Source organism: Canis lupus, chromosome 28 (assembly GCF_011100685.1).
Source record: "Canis lupus familiaris isolate Mischka breed German Shepherd chromosome 28, alternate assembly UU_Cfam_GSD_1.0, whole genome shotgun sequence".
Lineage (NCBI taxonomy): Eukaryota > Metazoa > Chordata > Mammalia > Carnivora > Canidae > Canis > Canis lupus.
The window spans coordinates 33,211,008-33,220,998 of NC_049249.1; the positions used below are offsets into that span (position 1 = coordinate 33,211,008).

At 51.0% G+C, this 9,991-nt stretch overlaps 1 long non-coding RNA gene across 2 annotated transcripts in view; it reads left to right on the forward strand.

Annotated features, from left to right (window-relative positions):
• LOC111093029 overlaps positions 1–4,955 on the forward strand; it is an 87,859-nt gene extending 82,904 nt beyond the window's left edge. For both annotated transcript variants that reach the window (XR_005380721.1, XR_005380722.1), the window contains exon 6: positions 4,282–4,955. This is a non-coding gene — a long non-coding RNA (uncharacterized LOC111093029). The remainder of the gene's footprint in view (positions 1–4,281) is intronic.
• The last annotated feature ends 5,036 nt before the right edge of the window (positions 4,956–9,991 follow it).

The following is a 9,991-nucleotide window of genomic DNA, read 5'->3' on the forward strand; positions in this document are numbered from 1 at the left end:
CCATCTCCTGTTGATTTTACGAGAACTTCCCCTGAAAATCCCCATGCTCAAAAGACGACACCGGGGAACCATGGAGCAGGCTCATCATTTGAATAATCAGCCATTTAGTGACATGTCTAGCCTAGTTTAATGACTGAATCAGTGAAAGTATGACCCCGAGTGCCGGTTAACTTTTAAAATAGCTGTGCCCACTGCGTGACACAGCCAACAGGAAGCCATTAAGGCGCTAGCAATTACCACTTCCATCCATCGGCAAAGTCCCTATTTTATTTTAATCTGCGTAAGTGCATTTTCTGCACGAGGTTAAAATAGAAATCCCTTCTCCTGAACAAGACTGGTTTTCTGGCTGACTTGAGAGCACAATTTACAACTGATTTAATTTGTTCTTCACAAACATTCCTAATGACATTACCCCGGTGCATATACAGACTGCCTCCTCTTATTCCATTAACTCCCAAATCGGGTTTAAAGACCATATTGATGCTAGATGTTATTATGGGTGATTATCAAAACAACAGACAACTCGGCAAAGTGTTTACTAACTGGTTTATATATAATTTCTGTAATAACGACAACAGATGGTAATGCTACAAACACTAAATCACGCTTTTCGCGGCTGAAACAAATTGGCAGCCTGCGGTACAGAAATGGTGTACGTAGCTATATACAGATGCCTCACTCATCAGCTATGGTGTTCATCTTATTAGGAAATGGGTCTGTTACCGCTATTACAGGTAATCTTTCCATTTACAATTACAAAATGTATATTTTCAATGAAAATGGTTTTCTGCAGCCAAGCTGCCTGAAGGATATTTCCCCCCTCTAATTACCAGCCCTGCCAATGCGCGCCCCTGGCCAAGCCACGCACGGGGGGTGTTTGTCCTAGTTAATGGTGGCGGCTGCATTTCACTTGCGCCAAGAGGGGTCTCCTCTCGAAGACCCTCCACCTCTAGTCGGAAAGGCCACAGTGCAGCCCGAGGAGCTGGGGGCGTCGGTGCTTCAGAAGCAGTGTGTGAACTGGGGGGGAGGCAGCTGAACACGGAGGGGCCCTTCCTCACGCTCGCGGGTGTGGCCTGCGAGTCTCCAGTCCCCGGGGAGCGTGAGGGTTCAGATGCCGGAGATACCGCGTCATCGCTAAGCTCCACCTGCCTGTTTTGAAGCTGGGGAAGCTGGGGCGCCTGGGGGGCTCAGTGGGTTGAGCGGCTAACTCTTGATGTCGGCTCAGGTCTTGATCTCCGGGTCGTGGGATCAAGTCCCACCTTGGGTTCTGAGCATCGTGCGGAGTCTACTTGTCCCTCTTCCCCTCCCTTTGCACCCCCACCAATAAATGAAAAAATAAAAATAAGCTGAATGTCCAGAAGGCCCAAGGAGGAGGGGACCGGCCCAGGTCAGGGAGTGGTGGGGCCACGACCCTTACGCAGGCCTCGATTGGCAGCGCAATGTTAAGTTTCTTTTGCTCCAAGTGGGAACCCTGTGCCATGCCAGGCTCTGTGGGTCCCCCGGCGCCCTAAATGCTGAGAAAGACAGCAGTCTGGTCCCACACATGCATCCCCCCAGTTAATTCCGCAGACAGCCTGGGAAAATGAGCGTGGCTGTCCCCGCGTGAGAGGTGAGGAACTCCTGGGACGCCGGGGTGAAGCCACTTGCCTGTGATCGCACCTGTGAACCACAAGCCTGTGGGCTTGATCGCACTGGGCTTTCCTGGCTTTCCGCAGCGGGGCCTTGGTGCCTGTGGTCCCTCAGGAAGAACACAGGAACCAACACCCAGGGGCGCGGGCAGCAGAGGGCAGGCGGTGTCGTGGGCATGTCCAACCTCATGGAGCTCCAGCCTTAAGTTCCTTGACATTTGACCTTTCCCCCTTACTGCGGGTGTCAGGGGACCCCTCCACCAGCCAGCTGGAAGCCTGAGCACCGGGCTGGTGGGAGGAGCGGTGGTGGGGCTGCTAAGGGGCTGGAATGAGAGGGGGCTCTGCACCCCCTGGTCTGCCTGCATCCAGCTCAGCTGAGTATAGACCGTGGCCCCCCGCGGACTCTCTCTCCTTCACCTTTACCTCCAGCAGCCTCGTCTGCAGAGGACGGAGGCCGACCGCGGCACCCAGCTCCTAACCGAAGCACAGGGTGGAGCTGCGGGTCTGGAAGGGGACACGGTAGGGAGTCAGGACCGTGCCTGGCATTGAGCAGGGGCTTGGAGGGGGCTGGCCCCATTCGCTGCGGCCATTGCTGCCGCTGAGCTGACCCACCAGGTGCCCTCTTGGCTCTGGATGGCCCCTCGTGGAGGTGGGACACTTGCCTCTGCTAGCAGGCCTTCATTTCTGGGTGTCCCCGCTCCCCACCCCTGCCCACAGGGGTTCTCTGCTGCTCTGCTGAGACTTGCAATGACTTTGTTTATTTCCTATTTGAGACCTCCCTTGGTCTGAGCCTGGGCCTCGAGGGGACAGGGCTCCTAGGTGCCTCGGATCACAGATGTCACGGGAGTAGCTGGGGATAGATGAGGAAATGGAGGCCCGGAGTGGAGGTGACTGGCAGCAGCTGCAGGGTACGTGCTCCCGGGCCCAGCTCACGCCCTGTGCTCTGCAGACACAGAGCTGAGGACTGACCCCGGACGGGACCTGGCCACGCTCTGCTGAGAAGCCAATCACGCGCTTCCCAATGACCACTTTGTGGAGGGACAAAGAGTCGTTTCCTCCCTGTAATTTTCTGCATGGAGCTCTCTCCACTGTCCCCCCACCACCACCCTCTGACCTCGGAGGCAGCCCCGCAGCACGGCCACACGCCCCCTCCCTGGCCTGCACAATGGGCCGCTGTTCTGGGGCTCATCACGAAAGAGTGGTGCCCGTCCTCAGTGGTCTGGAAGGAAGCACCTGGGCTGGGTAAATGTTCGGAAGGAATATTCCTGGAAAATGTTGGAGCCTCACCAGCAAGGCTGCACGGGCCTCCGGTGGGGCCAGGCGGTTGCCAGGGAGGGCACGAACCCACAGCGCGGGCCCCGCAGGAGCCTGTGCCTCGGGAGGGCCGTATAGCCGGTGGAGGAAGCACTTTGGAACCGAATAGGAGTTTAAAGCCTGGCTCGTGGCTTATTTGACCAATAACAAATAAACTTCTCCTCTGTGAGCCTCAGTCTTATCTTTAAAGTGGGGATAATAGAACCTCCGTGGGACCACTCAGCACAGAATGGACTCTCACAAAACGGAAGCTTTTATTAGCCATCTCTGTGACCTCTGTGAGATTTGTGGGCTTATTAGGCATTTGACATTTCTTTCCAGAATCCAAGCCAGTGGGAAGGTCAGCTGTGCCTCCTCCAGTGGCTGTAATCTGGGAAACCCTTCCCTGGCCACATCCAAACCAAACTCACAGTCACAGACTGATTTTAACCCATTAACCTATTCCAAAGGAGGAGGCTCTTTGTATTAAACATAATACACTAGTTGGGCTCATGTGAAAATATTATCTGGATTATATGATCTGAAGGAAAATATTTGAGGGGGCTCCTGGGTGGCTCAGTCAGTTGAGCGTCCGACTTCAGCTCTGGTGATGATCCCAGGGTCCAGGATCGAGCCCTGCCTGGGTCTCTGTGCTCAGAGGGGAGTCTGATTCCCCCTCTCCCCTCCCCCGACCACTCCCCAGGATCCTGCGCACGTGCATGTTCTCTCTCTCTCAAATAAATAAAATCTTAAAAAAAAAGAAAACAAGACATTTGAGTTCCAGTGAATGAAATTTAGTCTTTTACAACAATATTTTCTTTCAGTGGGAAACTTCATCTGATGAAATATTGAGAGAGTGGATAGAAGACTGGAATCTGCAAAACAAAAGCAAAAAACAAGCCTGATAAAAAGTCTGGGGATCTTGGGCCTCAGTTTCCCCAACTGTAAAATGGGGCTGGGTGGGGTTTGAGCTCTTCCGTGCCTGAGGATCTTCTCCCAGCTCTGACATTTGCCGTGTCTGCAACTGTTCGCAAGTCCAGGAAGCAGCAAGAATTCCAGAAGCTGCCCTTGGGAGCCCCGGGCTGAGCAGGAACCAGGCTCCGTGCAACCTCTCCAGGCTGTGGAAACCGGCTCAGAAGTGCCTTCAACACACAGCCCGAGAGGATGGCCCCCCTGGCAGTCTGTCTGTCCGCGTGGTCGCGCCGGCATAATTAACAGACATGTTGCAAAGTGTATCTAGCATATCTAGCAGGTTTAAAAAAATGCCTCCCAAAGATTATAAAAGACTTTAATTAGAATTTCACAAAGGTAGAGTCTGAGGATTTGCTAATTGCCATTCCTGTTTTTTTTTTTTTTTCAGGGTTGAGCGCAGCTTCAGAGATACGAAAGAGCGAACAGTGTTTTAAGGCCACAGTACAATGTGACAACAGTGATAGATATGCTAATTTCTTCATTCACTCCACTTCACTTCTTTTATTCTTTCCAATTAAGGCAAATGCTACTGAAACTGTAATTAAGCCAGGGCCGCCCCGATTGCCTGCTGTTTTAATGAAACCCTATTGATTCTTCTTTTCTTTCTAATGGCCACACATGGTGCTCAGTGGTCAAACACATGCCTTGCTACAGTGTCCCCAGCAGAACTTAATTTTGGCCCGGGAGAATGGAAGGCCAGTGGAGAAGCTCCCAGAAGTGGCGTGGGTGGCGTGGTGAGGCTCTCAGGTCACGAGGCCACGGTGTGAGCGCAACCCCCACCCCAATTCTGTGACCATCCAGAAGAAACGAAATGCCTTTGGGATGAATCCAGGCGTCCTTTTTATTCTAGTGCTGGTTCCATAAGGAGCAGTGTGGTCGTTAAACTCTAGCGGCTTACCTAAGCTGGATGTTAAAATCTGGGCAATTTGGAGCTCTGCAAATATGCGCTCTTGACAGATGTTCACAAACCAGAGAGCCGCTTTGGAGACGAAGTATCGGAAGAACATTTTACTTCTCTTTGGCATAAATTTGAGAATAAAGTTTTTTTTGTTTGTTTTTTAATGAAGCCTCTCTCTGAAACTATTCTTGTGCGCCCACGCCCACCCTGCCGAGAATACAGGGCTGTAATGCCCATGAAATGAGAGGGAGCAGTATTGGCACCTGGGCATTTCGATAGTTCCACAGATATTTAACGGAGCAAGTTAATATCCTGATCTGAAAGTTGGGTTTTGGGTATCGTGGGTGGTTTTCTGTATCGAGCCTCAGGGGTCCCCCGTGCAGGGCCTGGAAGGAAGCATGAACTCGTGGTTCCTACAGAACCCTAAGCGGTCTGAGCAGAGCGGTTGCTCAGGCTCCCTGCGGCACCCTAGCTGGTCCTTATCAGAGCCTAGGGGCTGCCGTTCTGGGCTGAGGAGTAGGAGGGACAGGGAGGCAGGACACTCATCCTGACAAACTGCGTCTTCTTTTCCTTGTTCTTCTCATGCTCCTTCTCCACCTCTCCCCACCGAATTCTTGTGGGTCTGTGAACTTCTTCCCATACTGGGGCGACTGGAGTCTGAGTGGACACGTTCTTGTGTTGTGATAAACACCTGCTGGAGAGGAGCACCTCGGTGGTTCAGTTGGTTAAGCTTCAGAGTCTTGATTTCGGCTCAGATCATGATCTCTGGGGTCATGAGATGGAGCCCTTCATCCCGCCTGGCGCTCAGCAGGGAGTCTGGTTGAGATTCATTCTCTCTCTCTCTCTCTCTCTCTCTCTCCCTCCCTCTCTCACCCCCCCCTTTCTCTCTCCCTCCCTTCAACTCCCCCTTAAAAAAAAACAACAACAAAAACCAAAACAACGAGGGATCACAAGACTTACACCCTCTCTACCCCGGCCCAAACACTAGGGGCAGGATTGTCATGGTCAATGATTAGGTCATTTCATCCACCACCTACCCTATTGTACTTCATTGGCTAGAAGAGGAAACAGGCCAAGGGGGATCAGATCCTAAAGTTAGGTAGCTGAGGCAGGGAATGTGGGTAAAAAGCAGATTTCTCTCCAGGCAGGATGAACAAGGATGAGCCAGTGTAATGTTGGTGCAAGGTTTGCCTTCATCATGAACTCTGGGGCACTGGTGGCCTGGCCCAGCCCATTGTCCTTTGTAAGGTAGCACATCTGTCCTCTCCCTGAGTAGGATGAAAACTCCCCGAGGGTCAGGCGGAGGGCAGGTCCCTTTCAGCATGGCTGACATTTTGGGCCGGGTCGTTCTCTGTCGTGGTGGCAGCAGGGGTAGGGGCTGTGCTATGATGCATGGTAGGATGTTTAGCAGCACCTGTGGCCTGAACCCACTGGATGCCAGTAGTACATCCCCATTCGTGACAACCAAGCACGTCCCCAGACATTGCAAATGTCCTCTAGGGGAGAAGAGTGCTCCTGCTTGAAAATCACTTGTCTGGGCATTTATGTTTTGTTTGCTTGAAACACAGAACCAGTTTAAAATATGCACACCAAATGCTTTGTTTTAGTCTAATGGCTTATGCCATTGTTTACGATTGTGTAACATTCTTATTTTGAATACAAATAAAACTCAAATTTAAAGACTAGAAAAGACGGTATTGATTTTTTTTTTTTTTGGAAGACCCTAGAACCTTCTCCAAAGAAATTTTCAAGAAAGAGCATGGGCCAAACCTCCCTGTGGTCTCAGGCTGCTCCTTGCTGGCTGGTGGGTTGGCAAGTCCCAAGTCCCCGGAGCCATGAGATTTTGTCATTAACGTGAGGAGGATGTTGTAGTGATTCATCTCCGAGGGTCCTGATAGAACTGACGTTCTTAATAATTGAACAGAAGCATAACGAGTAGTACAGATGTGAAATCAGGGCATTTCCAGTTATGGGCAAAATTCATGTCATCTGAGCAAGGTAGGGAGAGAGAGAGAAAGAGAGAGAGAGAGAGAGAGGCTAAGTAAGATACTGATGGGAGAAGCAGGCACCCAAAATTCATGATAAATTGTCAATGTTCCCTCAATAACCCGGCTTCAAATCATCGAAAGCTTTCCACGCGGACTTCTGGATGCCCATGTCTTTGTCTAAGGAAAGTCGTGCGGAAGATTGGATTCCTTTTACAGAGATTTGCTTTACCTTTATGTCGAGATGGTAAAAAAAAAAAAAAAAAAAAAAAAAGCTGTTGCCTTGTGGTCCAGGACTGCTAGCATCCCTGCTGACACCGCTCAGGGTCAGGGAGGAGTGTGCTCTGAGATGTTGCAGGATTCTAGAAGCAAGGAAGCAGGTGGCACCTGAAGGGGGCCTGTCGGAGCCAACTTCCTCAGATGAGAGACAAAATTTAGGATTGTTTCAAGAGCAAGCGCAAGTTCTCGTAAAGCTGCTCTTCCTAGGACTGACCCTGGGCTTTTTGACCAAAAGCAGAGCATTTATGGCTGCTTCTCCATGACGTACAGGGAGAAGAAAAGGGCATCTATTCAGGGAAGAGCTGGCTGCGCGACATGGGCGACAACCACAAAAAAAAAAAAAAAACCACCACCACCACCAACAACAAAAAACAAAACAAAAAACCCCAAACCCTCCCTCCCCACTTGGTCTGCCTTCATTTTATCTTTTAGGACACATCTGTAGGAACAAGCCGGTTTTGAAACCCCGCAGAACCAATGATCTTCTTTTTACAGATAAAGAGGAAAGCCAGATTTTTAAATTGGTTTTTAAAAAATTACATGTACTTTTGACAGAGATGAAAGACCCCTTTCCTTGGTCTTACCTCTGACATCTTGCTTGTTAGGATCGGAGAGAGAAAAAAAACGGACCCCAGGAACGGAGCTGCAGGGACCCTGGGAAAAGGGGACACTATCACGCCACCGCCGAGTTCTGTCAACTGTCAAGTTAATTAGAACGAAATTAAAAACACATTTGCCAAGATGTTCCGCAGCCAAACCAGTTAAATAGAGATTTTAACAAAATTGAAAGCATATTACACCGAGATTTGTGGATCCTGGCCCGGTGAGTGAGTGCCGAAAGTGTGATAAAATAACAAAATTGCCGCCTAATAATCTATAGAATAATATTGTCAACTAATGGATTATAATAAAATAAAAGCTGTTATTAGGGTAAAACATTATAACAAAAAAAATCCAACTTTATTTGCAGCACCTCCCCCTTAATGGTTTCGAGCATTTTGAAAGGTAATTTAAACAAGTACATTGTATCCTTATTGAAACTGCTTCATCTCGCCGGCTGCTGAAAATGGCTTTAACCATCTCTCCGAACAAAAGCAGCCCTAATAAGACAACAAAAAGCCCAAAGCAATGGCCCGGCGGCAGCGGGCTCGGGCGGGCGGGGAGGCGCGGAGCCTCTAAGGCCTCTAAGGCAGCCGCTTTCTCCTTGCATGTAATTAGATGAATTAAAAGGACAAAGTGGTTAATGTAACTGTTGTCCGGGAGGGGGCCCAGGCCTCCCCGTCCGGGCCATTTGAGGCGGGGGAGCGTGTGGCTTGTGCGGCCGCGAGGCCGAGAAGAATGCTGGCGGCCGGGACATTAACAAGCTTAATCTGCGCGGAATCTGCTCGGAGTCACGCATGAAATGTATCTCGAGCAACGCAAGGCTCCTCATTCCTGCTTCCCTTTTATATGCCTAATAAAACTTACAATAAATTAACCGCGGTTTAGTTGGCAGCCAGGCTCCGCTAATCAGGCGCGAGGCCCAGGTAGTCAAGTTGCGAGGAGCCCTCGACGGGCGCGGCTCAGCTATGCGGGAAGGCGGCGGCCGCTCCTCTAATGAGCCTCCTGCCTGCCCTTTCCAGTACCGGGGTCATCGCCCCGTTTCGTGTCTCGTAGTCACAGGATGGTGACAGGGGAGGTCGGTCGGATCCCTCCAGGTCGCTCGACTGCGGGGACCTGGGATGAGCCCTCGGGAGCAGATCTTTCCAAGACAGGTGGATGCTCCCTTTATAGTTCCAGAAGTTTCCTGGCCAACTTTACCCAGTGCTTTGTTTTCCACGCTTGAGCGATGCCCGCTCTTCGCGCCCACCCATCCGGGGTGCCACCACCACGGGAAGGTCTTACGCCCCAAAAAGCAAAACGGATTCTCGTGCGGGCCTCTGGTTTCATTCTCTGCAGAGCGGGGAACCGAACCCGTGGGGTCCAGGGCCTGCGAGACCGGAGGACCGGCGGCGGGGCCAGTGACAGGCTTTACTCCGAGGCTCTCTGCCATTTTGTGCTCTTGGCCTAACACTGACTCACAACAGCAACTGGGAGCCTTCCTTGACCTATTGGCAAATTATGACTTTGTTTTATTATAAAAAATAGAAAGGGGAAAATTAAATTCATTAGCTCCAATTACTAAATGATTCATCTGGCTGGTTAATGAAGCTGCACATTATGCTAACAAGATAAAGGCAAAGAATAACATGTGGGATCAGTGGCTACAGGCAAGCTGTGCCCTGCTCCGTTGGAAACACACAGCTGAGGAGTCTGCACCTTGAGATGGATGACGTGACCTCGGCTTGCTGGCAGGGGAGCCTGAAAGGGAGACACAGGAAGAAGGGGTGCTCGGTCTGCCTCTCAGGGAGGTCTGAGGCTCACAGCTCTCCGGGGAGGACCCTCCTCTGGCTGTCTGGGTGGGGACGGCTGATGGAGACCTCACTGGAGGCCCCGTGCTGCTAACAGAAATGGTGCTAGCCCATCCCAGGGAGGGGTGGACTCAAAGCTCAAGGCCCCTTGGGCTCTGGAGCTTCAAGGACCCTCCGGGTTGGGGATATGGGGTTATCCGGAGCAGAGAGGCTGCTCTCTGGGTCCATGCTCTCTATGTTCACAGCCATTTCTGGGCCATAGTTGGCACTGGGCAGTGGAGGCAAGGCTGCCTCCTTGGGGCCAAACTGTATGGATTTCAATTCTGGCTCCTCTAGGTCTCAGCTTCAGGTGCTCAGGCAGGCTTTTCCTCATCTGTAAAATGGGCACAACCATAGTGCACACTTTGTAGATTTAAATATTAGTCTTTTTGTTTTTAATTTAAGTATTGTTAGTAGTTGTGGTCCTATGGCTGTCATCTCTCCCACCCCACACACCCTTTGGGCCACGACTGCACCCCATGCTTCGACACCTTTGTCCTTATCACA